At 45.0% G+C, this 12,826-nt stretch overlaps 1 protein-coding gene across 6 annotated transcripts in view; it reads right to left on the bottom strand.

The window, feature by feature from the left end:
* The window catches only part of LOC126282049 (glycine receptor subunit alpha-3), a 692,635-nt gene that overhangs the window by 541,982 nt on the left and 137,827 nt on the right, over positions 1–12,826 (bottom strand). For 2 of the 6 annotated variants that reach the window (XM_049981480.1, XM_049981475.1), the window contains exon 1: positions 8,214–8,395. The exons of the other annotated variants lie outside the window; for them this stretch is intronic. The gene's annotated coding sequence lies outside the window, so the exon portion shown is untranslated. Of the gene's footprint in view, positions 1–8,213; positions 8,396–12,826 lie in introns of those variants that run through there. 6 annotated transcript variants of the gene reach the window in all.

The following is a 12,826-nucleotide window of genomic DNA, read 5'->3' as shown; positions in this document are numbered from 1 at the left end:
CTTTCGAAGCCGTAGGTCCACCCGTGTACCCTTGATGACAATCCAACACAGAGCTTTACGCCTCGCCTGGATCCGTCAACACCGACATTGAACTACTGATGGCATGAAATATGTTGCCTGGTACGACGAGTCTCGTTTCAAATTGTATCGAGCGGATGGACGTGTATGGGTATGGAGACAACATGAATCCATGGACCCTGCATGTCAGCAGGGGACTGTTCAAGCTGACGGAGGCTCTGTAATGGTGTGAGGCGGTGTAGTTGGAGTGATATGGGACCCCTGATACGTCTAGATACGACTCTGACAGGTGACACGTACGTAAACATCCTGCCTGATCACCTGCATCCATTCATGTCCATAGTGAATTCCGACGGACTTGGGCAATTGCAGCAGGACAATGCAACACCCTACACGTCCAAAATTGCTATAGAGCGGTCCCATAAATACTCTTCTGAGTTTAAATATTTCCACTGGCCACCAAATTCCCCAGACATGAACATTATTGAGCATATCTGGTATACGTCGCGCCGGCCGGTGTGGCCGAGCGGTTATAGGCGCTTCAGTCTGGAACCGCGCGACCGCTACGGTCGCAGGTTCGAATCCTGCCTCGGGCATGGATGTATGTGATGTCCTTAGGTTAGTTAGGTTTAAATAGTTCTAAGTTCTAGGGGACTGATGACCTCTGTTGTTAAGTCCCTTAGTGCTCAGAGCCATTTGAACCATTTTTTTTTTTTTTTTTTTTTTTTTTTTTTTTTTTTTTTTTTTTTTTTTTTTTTTTTGATGCGTCGCAACGTGCTGTCCGGAAGAGATCTCCACCCCCTTGTACTTTTACGGATTTATGGACAGTCCTGAAGGATTCATGGTGCCAGTTTCCTCCAGGACTACTTCACATAATAGCCAAGTGCATGCACGTCGTGTTCGGCACTTCTGCGTGCTCGCGGGGGCCCTACGCGATATCAGGTAGGTGTACCAGTTTCTTTGGCTCTTCAGTGTGTGTATTCACGCGTAAGAACAAGAGTCCTCGGTCTGTGATGTTGCATCTGGAAAAACCTTCGGTTATCAGCGTTACTTAATATTCTTATTATGAGGCTAATCTTAGCTGCAGTGCCCCAGAAAATTATTCTACAGGGCAATACTGAGTAAAGGTAAGATACAATAGCAATTCCGCCTGTAGATCACCACAACGAGAAAGATCTTTCCGGCAAAGCTGTCAGAACTGAGCTTTTTTGTTGACTTAGCTATGTGCTCGACCCACCTCAGTTTATTGTCCATGCGAATGGAAACCTCATAAGTGCGCGCCCGTTGATTGTTGTTTCATGTAATTATAAGTCAATTTTATTTGTTTGGAAAACCTCGTAATATAAGGCTGTGTAAGATTAATGATTAAATTATTTGCCGTGGATCAGGTGCAATTCGTTCCATTATTCTCGTGGCATTGGCTGCTATGGATGTATTTTGACCTATATCAGTATACTTGTGTGATCAGAGAATATTACAGTCTTTCAAAAGCCCTAGAGTGTTCCAAGTAAATCATTTATGAACCTCAAGGCTGAGCACCGTACCTTGCCGGACACCATATTTAACAATAATTACTCAATTTTCAGTCGGTGGTTGGCAGGACATGATTATAAAATTAAATGAAAAGCCCTTCCTAATTTTTTACAAAGCTATACTTCTTTGGTCACAAACCAGCTTACAGCTTTTTGGACCGAAAACCGGTTCGAGACCAAAGGAACATAATTCTGCAGAAGATTAAAAAGTGTTTCCCGTGTAATGTCATATTTAATGTTTGCTCCCTGCAAATTTAGACTTATTTCTATGATACAATTTGTAAATGTGACCCTCTGTTCTCTATTGGGAAGCTATGCCTCCAACAAATGCAGGACCATTTTAATTTGCCCAGTAGAATTTCGCGATGCACACAACAGTAGGCCTTGGTAAGACTACGTATTATGCCCGAAGGGTACTTTTTCTTGTTTAGTTCTACCAGAACAGAGTTTATGAGCTCACACGCCTCACGAGGAGAACACGGCAAGTGTCATAACCCTATGTCCCAGAAACTTCTCTTAGTGAAAGAGGGTCAAAACAAGCGAACACGTGTATCGGCATATCCGCAGATACCCTACCGTTTCTGAAAAAGCGACGGCTAAAGTTTTTGAGGTATATACCAGGTACTTTATGTGTCTTTTACCGGGAGATCTGCTCAGATGAAAAGGTGACACAATGGTTAGTGTCGCAGCTTCTTAATTTTGCGCTGTGTTCGAAACCCTAATACTACTTTTATTTTTGTTTTTCATTTGTACACCCATGTCTAGAATGTCATTACACGAATGTGTATTGATATAAAATTGTCCTTTTTCGTCTAGTAATTGAAAGTTACATGAATGAATTAAAAAAGAGAAAATTATTTTAAATTATTTTCTGTGAAATTTCCTGTAACGTAATTTGATTCATAATCAATTGCAAGTTTTCGGAAAAGCGACTCCTTACGCATGGTCTGCTGCGAAATTACTGTTAACACACGAAATCCTCACCAATGTTAAAGACGTTCCTTTCCCGAGTGAGATTCATACGAAGACATGTCACTGAGCGAAGTTCCTGGGAAATCAGGTTATGGTACTTGCCGTGTTCTCCTCGTCAGCAGAACATAAACTGAGCTTCTGTTAAAAGATTAAAGTGTTTTGGTTGAATTGGCATCATAGGGAAATGAGCCATTGCCTATCAGCTACCTAATGATTTTTGTGAATCCTCAAAGAGATTATTTGGTCAATCTGACATCTGCTGGTGGACTGTACAATGCCAGTTCATGTAAGTCTAATGTACCCGGTTTTGCAAGGCCATTTTTTGTCGACTGTGTTCTCAGGTACCTTTAGGAAGAAGTCGTTGACTTTAATAGTCATTTATACTGCCTGACAGCAGTGAAGCACCCAGAAGCGAAGAACGAAACTAAATGAAACTTCACAGGTTGAGAGTGTATGTGATGTGATTATAAAACTGAGTCAGATTTAAAAAGAACTTGGCAATATGAGCCCCACTTACCAGTACGTTGCACTCGCTCTGGCTTGGGTGACTCGGATGGGAAGATTGTCGTAAAACCATCATATCCTCTCGTAAGGCAAGATGGCCCCCAACTGTTGTAAAAGGTCCTTGGTACCCTGGATATTGGCGCCGGGATGAAAATAACGTCCGAGGTGCATGTGCAATCGAGGACAGATCTGGAGATCTTGCTGACTACGGGAAAGCCTTAACATCTCGCCGACAGTTCACACAGACTGGTACCATGGGCGGACAAGCATTGTCTCGTTGAACAATGGAGCTAACATTCTCTTGCATGAGTTGTAACACAGCAAAGCAAGCTAATTGTGAAATACCGTTGTGCCGTCATAGTTCCCATAATCAGTACGAGCTGTGATCTGAAGTCACATTAGATGGTTTCCAACAGCATTCCGCAGCTCGTGGTCTTGCGGTAGCGTTCTCGCTTCCCGCGCACGGGGTCTTAGGTTAGATTCCCGGCGGGATCAGGGATTTTTTTTCCTGCCTCGATACGACTAGGTGTTGTTGTGTCGTCTTCATCATCATCATTCATTCCCATTACGGTCGGAGGAAGGCAATGGCAAACCACCTCCGTTAGGACCTTGCCTGGTACGGCGGTGCGGATCTCCCGCATCGTCCCCTACACTCTTCGGAGTATAGGACTTAATCATCAACAGCATGACTCCTGGAGTGACATCGCTGTGCTTCTCCAAAGCTTTGGAAGAATTGGCCTCCCGTCAGCTCGCCGCCATAGTCGCCTAAGAAGATCATCCAGGCTAGTGCATAACCGAGATTCCTTGCCCTTCAGCAGCAGTCCATGCTTGCCCCACACGGCCCCGCTCCAAACGCAGCCGTTTATGTTGAGGTGTTAACAGCAGCCTACATATGGAACAGTAATTCCCCAGTACGGCTACGGCTAGTCTCCGACCAGTGGTGGGATAATGTTGCAGGGAATCTATTACTTGTACGATAAGATATTGCAGTGCCTGTGTAACTCTGATTACGATGCAAAATTCGTTTGGACTTGCATGCACGTCCAAAGGAACTTTGCATCGTAATCAGAATGTGGCTTATTTATTTAATCGCATGGTGATTTTATACAATATACATATGATATAAGACAAGATTAAACCTTAAAGTCAGCGTTTTTTAACCAATTAATTAAGTTGCGTGTGAGAGTGAACAAGTCGTCGGGAATTACAGGGTATGAATGAAGTGGACTGCATGGATGTTCAATTGTCTGCTCTTCTTGATTAAATTCACACATTAACCAGAATAGCACAGTTCTTCGATGCTGCTACCCCTCCTGAACAAGCTGGCTTCAGACAAGGATGCAGCTGCACCGATCAAGTTCTTGCCCTAACTACACATATTGAAGAAGGTTTTCAAGGCCATCTGAAATCAACAGCTGTCTTCATCAATCAGAATGTGACGATGTTTGATTTGTGGGGCGCTAAACTGGTCATTTTTACACATTAATTTTTACACAGTCCAATCTTGCCTTTGTCACGAATGATGCTGATTATGAAATGATGAGGACAACGCAAACGCTCAGTCTCCAGACAGAGAAAATCCTCAGCCCGAACGGGAATCGAACCATGGACCCCGTGATCCAGAGGCAGCAACGCTAGCCACTAGACCACGAGCTGCGGATATGGTAATAAGAATAACACAGCACTGCAATATCGTAATTCTCTGCCGATACCGGGTAAGCGACTTTCAAATGCAACATCTGAGCTGTACGCGAATATACACTCCTGCTTATAAGTCAAGGATAATTGCAGAATGTGGTGCCACACAACGTGGCACCACACAAAACTGGCGCTAATAGCACAGGCGCATAGGGAACACAAACGACGCAGATCTGTAAGTCCATGGTATTGGTGATAAGTTGAGAAAACCGAAACACATGTGCTACAGAACGCCACTGTTTCCTGCGCATGTACCCCGACATCAATATGGGGTATGATCGCCATGTACACGTACACAGGCTTCAGAACGGGTTGGCATACTCTGGATCAGCTGGTCGAGCAGCTGCTGAGGTATAGCCACCAATTCTTGCACCAGTGCCTGTCGGAGCTGCTGAAGTGTCGTAGTAGTCTGAAGACGTGCAGCGATACGTCGACCGAGAACATGCTCGATGGGGTTTAGGTCTGAAGAACAGGCTGGCCACTCCATTCGCCTGATATCTTCTGTTTCAAGGTACTCCTCCACAATGGCAGCTCGGTGGGGCCGTGCATTATCATCCATCAGGAGGAAGGTGGAACCTACTGTACCCCTGAAAAGGCGGACATACTGGTGCAAAATGACGTCCTTATACACCTGACCTGTTACAGGTCCTCTGTCAAAGGCATGCATGAGTGTACATGTACCAATAATAATCCCACCCCACACCATCAAACCACAAACTCCATACAGGTCCCTTTCAAGGACATAAGGGGTTGGTATCTGGTTCCTGGTTCACGCCACATGAAAACTCGGCGAGAATCACTGTTCAGACAATACCTGGACTCGTCCGTGAACGTAACCTTGGACCACTGTTTCAATCACCATGTGCTGTGTTTTTGACACCAGTCTTTATGGGCTCTCCAGTGACCAGGGGTAGTTGAATGCACCTTGCAGGTCTCCGGGCGAATAAACTACGTCTGTTCAGTCCTCTGTAGACTCTGTGTCTGGAGACAACTGTTACAGTGGCTGCAGTAAGGTCCCGAGCAAGGCTGCCTGCAGTACTCCGTTGCCGTCTGCGGGCACTGATAGTGAAGTATCCGTCTTCTTGTAGTGTTGTACACTGTGGACGTCCCGTAATGTAGCGCCTGTACATGTTTCCTGTCTGCTGGAATCGTTGCCATAATCTTGAGATTATACTTTGTGGCACACGGAGGGGCCGTGCTATGACCTGCTGCGTTTGACCTGCCTCCACTCGTCCTAGTATTCTACCCCTCATAACGTCATCAGTATGTGTTCTTTGAGCCATTTTCAACACACAGTCACCATTAGCACGTCTGAAAACGTCTGCACACTTACTCGCTGCACCGTACTATGACATGCACCAACACACCGCAGGTGTGTGGATTGCTGCCAGTGCCACCGTGCGACAACCGCAGGTCAAATTCACCGCATTGTCATATCCCGAGGTGACTTCAACCCGCAAACCGCCCACCAGAGCGTTGTTTCATAATGTATCAGCATTATCCCTAATTTATGAGCATGAGTGTACATAACGGATTTACGAGTACAATTCGTAGACGCACGGTTGACGACATATGAAAAGTTGGGTCTGGCTGTGAGTCTTGGACAGATAGCCAAATGGCATGCCGGCACGGCAGCTCAGCATGTTCGGTCAGCGAGATAGCTGGTCTCTATAATAAAAAGAATGAAGGGATCAAAAACGAACTTCAACGGATGTCATGTGAAGTCCGAATACAAAATTAAACAAATCAATAAATATGATTCTTGAGTTTCTCCCGGCGTATTTGATAATCAAAATATCCACGGGGGTACTGCCGGTCTATAGTGTCCAACGGGCACAATATTTCGGCGATCAAACATGTCGCCATCATCAGGTGAACTGACGGACTGAGCTCCTGTGAACGCGCCGGCACGGAGATCCGTACGCTATGGCTGCTCATGGGGTACTGGGTTCGGTCGCGGCGGCGGCCGATTTAAATATCCTCCGCCCGCGGCGCGCTCCCTCCGCCGTCCGCGCCCCGCGCCACGGTAGCGCGGTGGAACAGATTGCGACGGCGTCTGAGATGACGTCGGTGTGATGGCTCTGTCCGCCGTGGTCGTCACAACTATGCGTTTGCTCGATTTACTCTTGATTAACCCAATCGCTGGTTCCCAAGCCTTGCTAAGATTATAGCCACAGTCACGGTTTATGAGGTCGTCATTGGTCCGAATTTCGATGGCCTCTCTAACAACGCTCTCCCAGTATCTCGACGTCTGTACCAGAATCCTCGTGCGGTCATACTCCATAGCGTGATTTTCCGACAAACAATGTTCAGCGACCGCCGAATTGCTCGGATACATCAATCGAGTGTGCCTCTGGTGTTCACGGCATCGATCCTCGACGGTGGTCATCAGTCCCCTAGAACTTAGAACTAATTAAACCTAACTAACCTAAGGACATCACACACATCCACGCCCGAGTCAGGATTCGAGCCTGCGACCGTAGCAGTCGCGCGGTTCCGGACTGAGCGCCTGAAAAAATACGAATGTTCCGGATTTTTTTGAACAGACTACGTACATGTACGAAATTACATTGACATGCAACCATGTCTTCTGGGTACTTGACTTTTCTTGTCAGGCAGTGTATTTAATGTCACCTGCCTTGCTGCTACTGTTATTAGGCGGTTGAAATTCGTATCCCTTTTCGTTTAGTGCTTAGTAATGTTACAAAATCTAAAAAGAAAAGAGAGTTTTTACGGTCGGATTGTTTCTGTAAGTAGGCTGTTTAGGTTTTTATGTTGGTAACGCCATGTAGCGCTCTATATGGAAATCACTGACTGTGCTGTGTGCAGTCTGTGGCTGGTTTGCATTGTTGGAATTTTCTATTGTATGTTGGGCAGTTGTCTGTTAACAGCGCGTAGCGTTGCGCAGTTTGAGGTGAACCGCCAATATATATATTTTTGTGAGGTAAGTGATTCATGAAAGTTACAGGTTATTATTAGTCAGGGCCATTCTTTTGTAGGGATTTTTGAAAGTCAGATTGCGTTGCGCTAAAAATATTGTTTGTCAGTTTAATGATGATCAGAATAAGTAAAGAGAGAAATGTCCGAGTACGTTCAGATTTGCTCAGCTGTTTGAAAATCAAATAACCTAAGGGGTTTACCAGCACAATCATTCATACATTTTTCTAAGGGGACGTTTCATTATAACATCCTTCTTGCTCAGCAGATTAGGCGCGCTCTGACTTCCACTCGACCAAACGTACAAATAAATTTTGCAGCTGGCAAACTGAGCCCAAAAATGAGGTTACGGAAGTCGCAGGAGTGCACTCTGCAGAGTCGCAGGAATGTACACACCGGAAGCAATTTGTACTAAGTGATTTGCCTTAAGAGGGGTCTATAGCTCACTTCTCCTTATTTTAGACACAAAGGAAAGGATTACAGTTAGCACGTCTAAAGCAGTTTCATGTATGATCCACTTCGGAAAAACTTACGGAATGTTAGATTACTTACCACGTATTTCCTCACAAGTTGTGATTTGCCTGAAGTGGAGGTGAATTATCGTTGCCAGCTGAACACATTGCGAAGGTATAGTCGCTATAAAGTGTACAGTCGGCAATCCTGAATGGCAGACGCACACATTGCGCGCACACACACAGGACCAGAGGCACCTCCAACCAGGAGTAGCGCATACTGACCGTCACGAGCGCCAATATTTTCGTAACGTTGACGCTCTTCGCTTGTTCGCTAATTTTAGCGGTTTTTGGCTCGGGCTCTCTCGGTTCAGCTGACTATCGGAGGCGCCGGACCGCGGAAAGCAGAAAACATTCCAGGGACGACTTGCGACGGGGATAGCGAGCGAGCAGAGTAGCAGCACAAGCGGCACTCTCTCTCCTGTGTGAAACATGGGTTCAAAATCAGCGGCACCGACACCATATAGGTTACACGCTTATAAAGGTATTTGGTAACGGCGACCATTTGTGAAAGAAAATAATACCGAACAGTCATACCAAGCAGTATCTATTACTTCATGTACTTGCAATTTCAGAGATTACACGGAGGAAGATAGTAACACAGAAAAACATATCTAGCACACTAACAGAGAACAGAAATTAATTATGTGTTATGGCGAAACGCTAAAGTACATTTGCACGGAGGGCATAAAGAGCGGCGTGCTGTGAATCGAAAATCACATATGGATCGTCAATATGCCAAGTCCGTCCTCACACGGGACGAAGCAGCTAACGTTGACGAGGACGTGAACGCGTATGGTATGTCCAACGTCACGAGACACGCGGGACAAAGTGGTTAACGTGATTTGTGCTCTCAGCGCTCTCCAGCGGCCGATGTCGGCTCTATTTGGCTCGCAAACCACACAGTTTCCTTAAGAAAATGGGCGCGCGTAACATAACTGCGTTAACTCTGTTAGCGAGTGTCGAAGAAGGTCAGAGAAAATTGCGAAGAAAATTCAGGACGCGTCGATGGTTTTAATAGCGAATTGCTGATAGAGTAACACTACATAATGTTGTATAACGCTCTGACATGCGAAATAGCAGAAGTTATTTTTTAACGCGTTTGTATCTTCACCCCTCTTTCCGTTTAAAATTAAACACAGTTAACGTATAGTCTCCAATGTTGGATTCCCCATTCATAACATCCATGTTCTCGAGGTTGCATTCACTGTCAACACTCGCAGTAACGTGCTTCGTCACACACATTTCAAGAACGAGATTCGTTTCGATATTTCATTCAGTCGAAAGAGAAGATTTTTTCAAAGCTGCTAACTATCACTGACAAAGATATTTAGTGCAGGCTACATACATGAGGCAGTCCACAAACCCAAAGATAGGTATATATACACTGAAGCGCCAAAGAAACTAGTATAGACATGCGTATTCAAATACATAGCTATGTAAACAGGCAGAATACGGCACTGCGGTCGGACAACAAATGTCTGGCGCAGTTGTTAGACCGGTTACAGCTGTTACAATGGCAGGTTATCAAGTGAGTCTGACCGTGGTGTTATAGTCGGCGCACGAGCCATGGAACACAGTATCTGCGAGGTAGCGATGAAGTGGGGATATTCACGTATGACTATTTCACGAGTGTACTGTGAATATCAGGAATCCGGTAAAAAATCAAATCTCCGGCATCGCTGCGGCCGGAAAAAGATCCTGCAAGAACGGCATCAACGACGATTGAAGAAATTGTTCGGCGTGACAGAAATGCAACAATTCCGCCAACTACTGCAGATTTCAGTGCTGGACCATCAACAAGTGTCAGCGTGCGAACCATTCGACGAAACATCATCGATATGGGCTTCCGGAGCCGAAGGACCACTCGTGTATCCTTGATGAATGCGCGACACAAAGCTTTATGCCTCGCCTGGGCCCATCAAGAGCGACATTGGACTGTTGATGACTGGAAACATGTTGTCTGGTCGGACGACTCTCGTTTCAAATTGTATCGAGCGGATGGACGTGTCTGGGTATGGAGACAACCATACGAATCCGTGGACGCTGCATATCAGCAGGGGACTGTTGAAGCTGGTAGACGCTCTGAAATGGTGTGGAGGGTGTGCAGTTGGAGTGATATGGGACCCCGGATACGTCTAGCTACGACTCAGACAGGTCACACGTACGTAAGCATCCTGTCTGATCACCTGTAGCTATTCATGTACATTGTGCATTCCGACGGACTCGGCCAAATTCCAGCAGAACAATGCGACACGTCACACGTCCAGAGGGGCTCCAGGAACAGTCCTCTGAGGTTAAATAATTCCGCTGGCCACCAGACTCCCCAGGCATGAACATTATTGAGCATATCTGGAATGCCTTGCAACTTTCAGTTCAGAAGAGAGCTCCACCCCCACGTACTCTTACGGATTTATGGACAGTCCTGCAGGATTCAAGGTGTCAATTCCCTCCTGCCTACTTCACATAGCAGTCCAGTCCATGCCACGTCGTGTTGCGGCACTAAAGCGTCCTCGTGAGGACCATACACAATTCTAGACAGAAGTACGTGTTTCTTTGGCTCTTCAGCGGATATTTACTGCAAACTTCATAGATGAGCCACTCCATAAACCCAGAGATAAGAACACAATTACACAGGATATTTGATAATAGGAAAAGCTTGCAGTCTGTAATTTGTGTTTACTTTCAGACGTAGACTGGCCGAATACAGCATTTGAAACAGATAACATCACCTTTTGAAATGTTATCTCTATTAAATGAATAAGAAAGACACAAACTCTTTTAGAATACAAAAGGTGAAAAAATGTTTGCAGTTTGAGGTGGACATGAAGCTGCTATTTATCTCTACAAAACTCGTGTACGATATACACATGCTAAAGACTGTATCTTATATATACAAATGTCAGTATTTGATATTTAATATGCAAATTGTATCAAAGAGATGGGCTTTCGATAGGTTATCATTGTGCCGTAGCATTGAAACGGTATGCTTTGGTAGCACACAGATTATAACATTAATTACATCATTTGTAGGAAGCTACCGATCGATACGTAGTTTCCTGTAATTTTATTATAACAAATCTAGCTAAAACGACGCGTTTTCCGGAGATCCTCAATTTTCTGATGCTTTGAAGAGTTCAAATGCGACATTCTAAATTCTTCATTTCACGCTTTGCAGTGTAGTGGAACGTGGAATTCCACGCTGTGACGTCACAGCTCCTCGTCTACGTGAATTATCACGTCCCGTGAGAGAATGGGTTAAGCGTACAACAGCTCTATTTAACTTGCTGCAGGACGCAGCTGTTGTGTCGAGTAGTTGGTTGGTTGGTTGGTTGGTTGGTTGGTTTGGGGAAGGAGACCAGACAGCGAGGTCATCGGTCTCATCGGATTAGGGAAGGACGGGGAAGGAAGTCGGCCGTGCCCTTTGAAAGGAACCATCCCAGCATTTGCCTACAGTGATGTAGGGAAATCACGGAAAACCTAAATCTGGATGGCCGGACGCGGGATTGAACCGTCGTCCTCCCGAATGCGAGTCCAGTGTCTAACCACTGCGCCACCTCGCTCGGTGTGTCGGGTAATAAACATTTCTAGACATGAGAGGACTGCATCGGAGTGGATAATTCATGCACTCAACTGAATCTCCACGAAATCTTACTGTGGACCTGGGAGAATTAGATAGAAACCCTAGAAGGGTTTCCGCAGTTTTGAGCGTCAGGTTCATTTCTCTTTCAGTGTTGATAGTGGTCCACGGAATGTATAGGTGCTGATTACTGAGACTGTGGATGGCTGCTGTGTGCAAACTCACGCTGGACCATTGTCTCAGCTGAATTACTACTCCTGAACCCACTGGCGCTTCGGAAAGAATTGGGCGATTGCTACAGGCCGGCCATGAGCAAGTTACCGTCAGGAAGCGCCTTCCTGGAAAGTGTAATACAAGCAAGAAGCCATCCCCTTGCTAGCTTACATCCCATGTCTTATACTCTACATAGTAATAAAATATTAACCTAGACGGGTGCCAGTGGAAAGACTTTTCATCGAATTCCTATAACGTAACTGCTATGGACCCACATAATATATTTCCCGGATGAATAAAACATGGTTAGCCGTAGCCCAAATCAGGCCCAAGAGTGTTGTGGCATTGACACCAACTACTATGGGAGCGTATAAAGCAACGGTAGACTGGGCCTACGTCGGGTTGCATGGTGTAGGGAGCTATAGCACGAAGTTAGTTAATTAGTTACCTAGTTTCATATTCCATGGATCATTTGCACGTTAATCATAATGATGAGGAACAAGTCATATTACATTCACATCGGAAATTAATTTGTAAATATGTCTACATGCTGAACATTTACGAATTTTATTTCTTTTTGTTTTATTTTTGTTTTTATTATTAAATATACAGATATGAATGGAAGAAGTTGTCAAGGAGAAACTTTTTCAATTTGTTTCTAAATTTTATTTTGGTTTCTGAGAAACATTTTGTGTTACTGGGGACGTGACCGAAAATTTTAGTTTCAGAACTGTCCTCTCCTTTTTGTGCTAAAGACAAGGTTAATATGGAATAATGGATGTCAATTTCCTCATAGCATTGTAATTATGTACGCCATTGTTCCTTTTGAACTGCAGTGGACTGTTTACAACAAACTTCAT

The sequence above is a fragment of the Schistocerca gregaria genome, chromosome 7 (genome assembly GCF_023897955.1).
Source record: "Schistocerca gregaria isolate iqSchGreg1 chromosome 7, iqSchGreg1.2, whole genome shotgun sequence".
Classification (NCBI taxonomy): Eukaryota; Metazoa; Arthropoda; class Insecta; order Orthoptera; family Acrididae; genus Schistocerca; species Schistocerca gregaria.
Note: the sequence above shows the minus strand (reverse complement) of the source record. Positions and strands in the feature narration are given on the sequence as shown.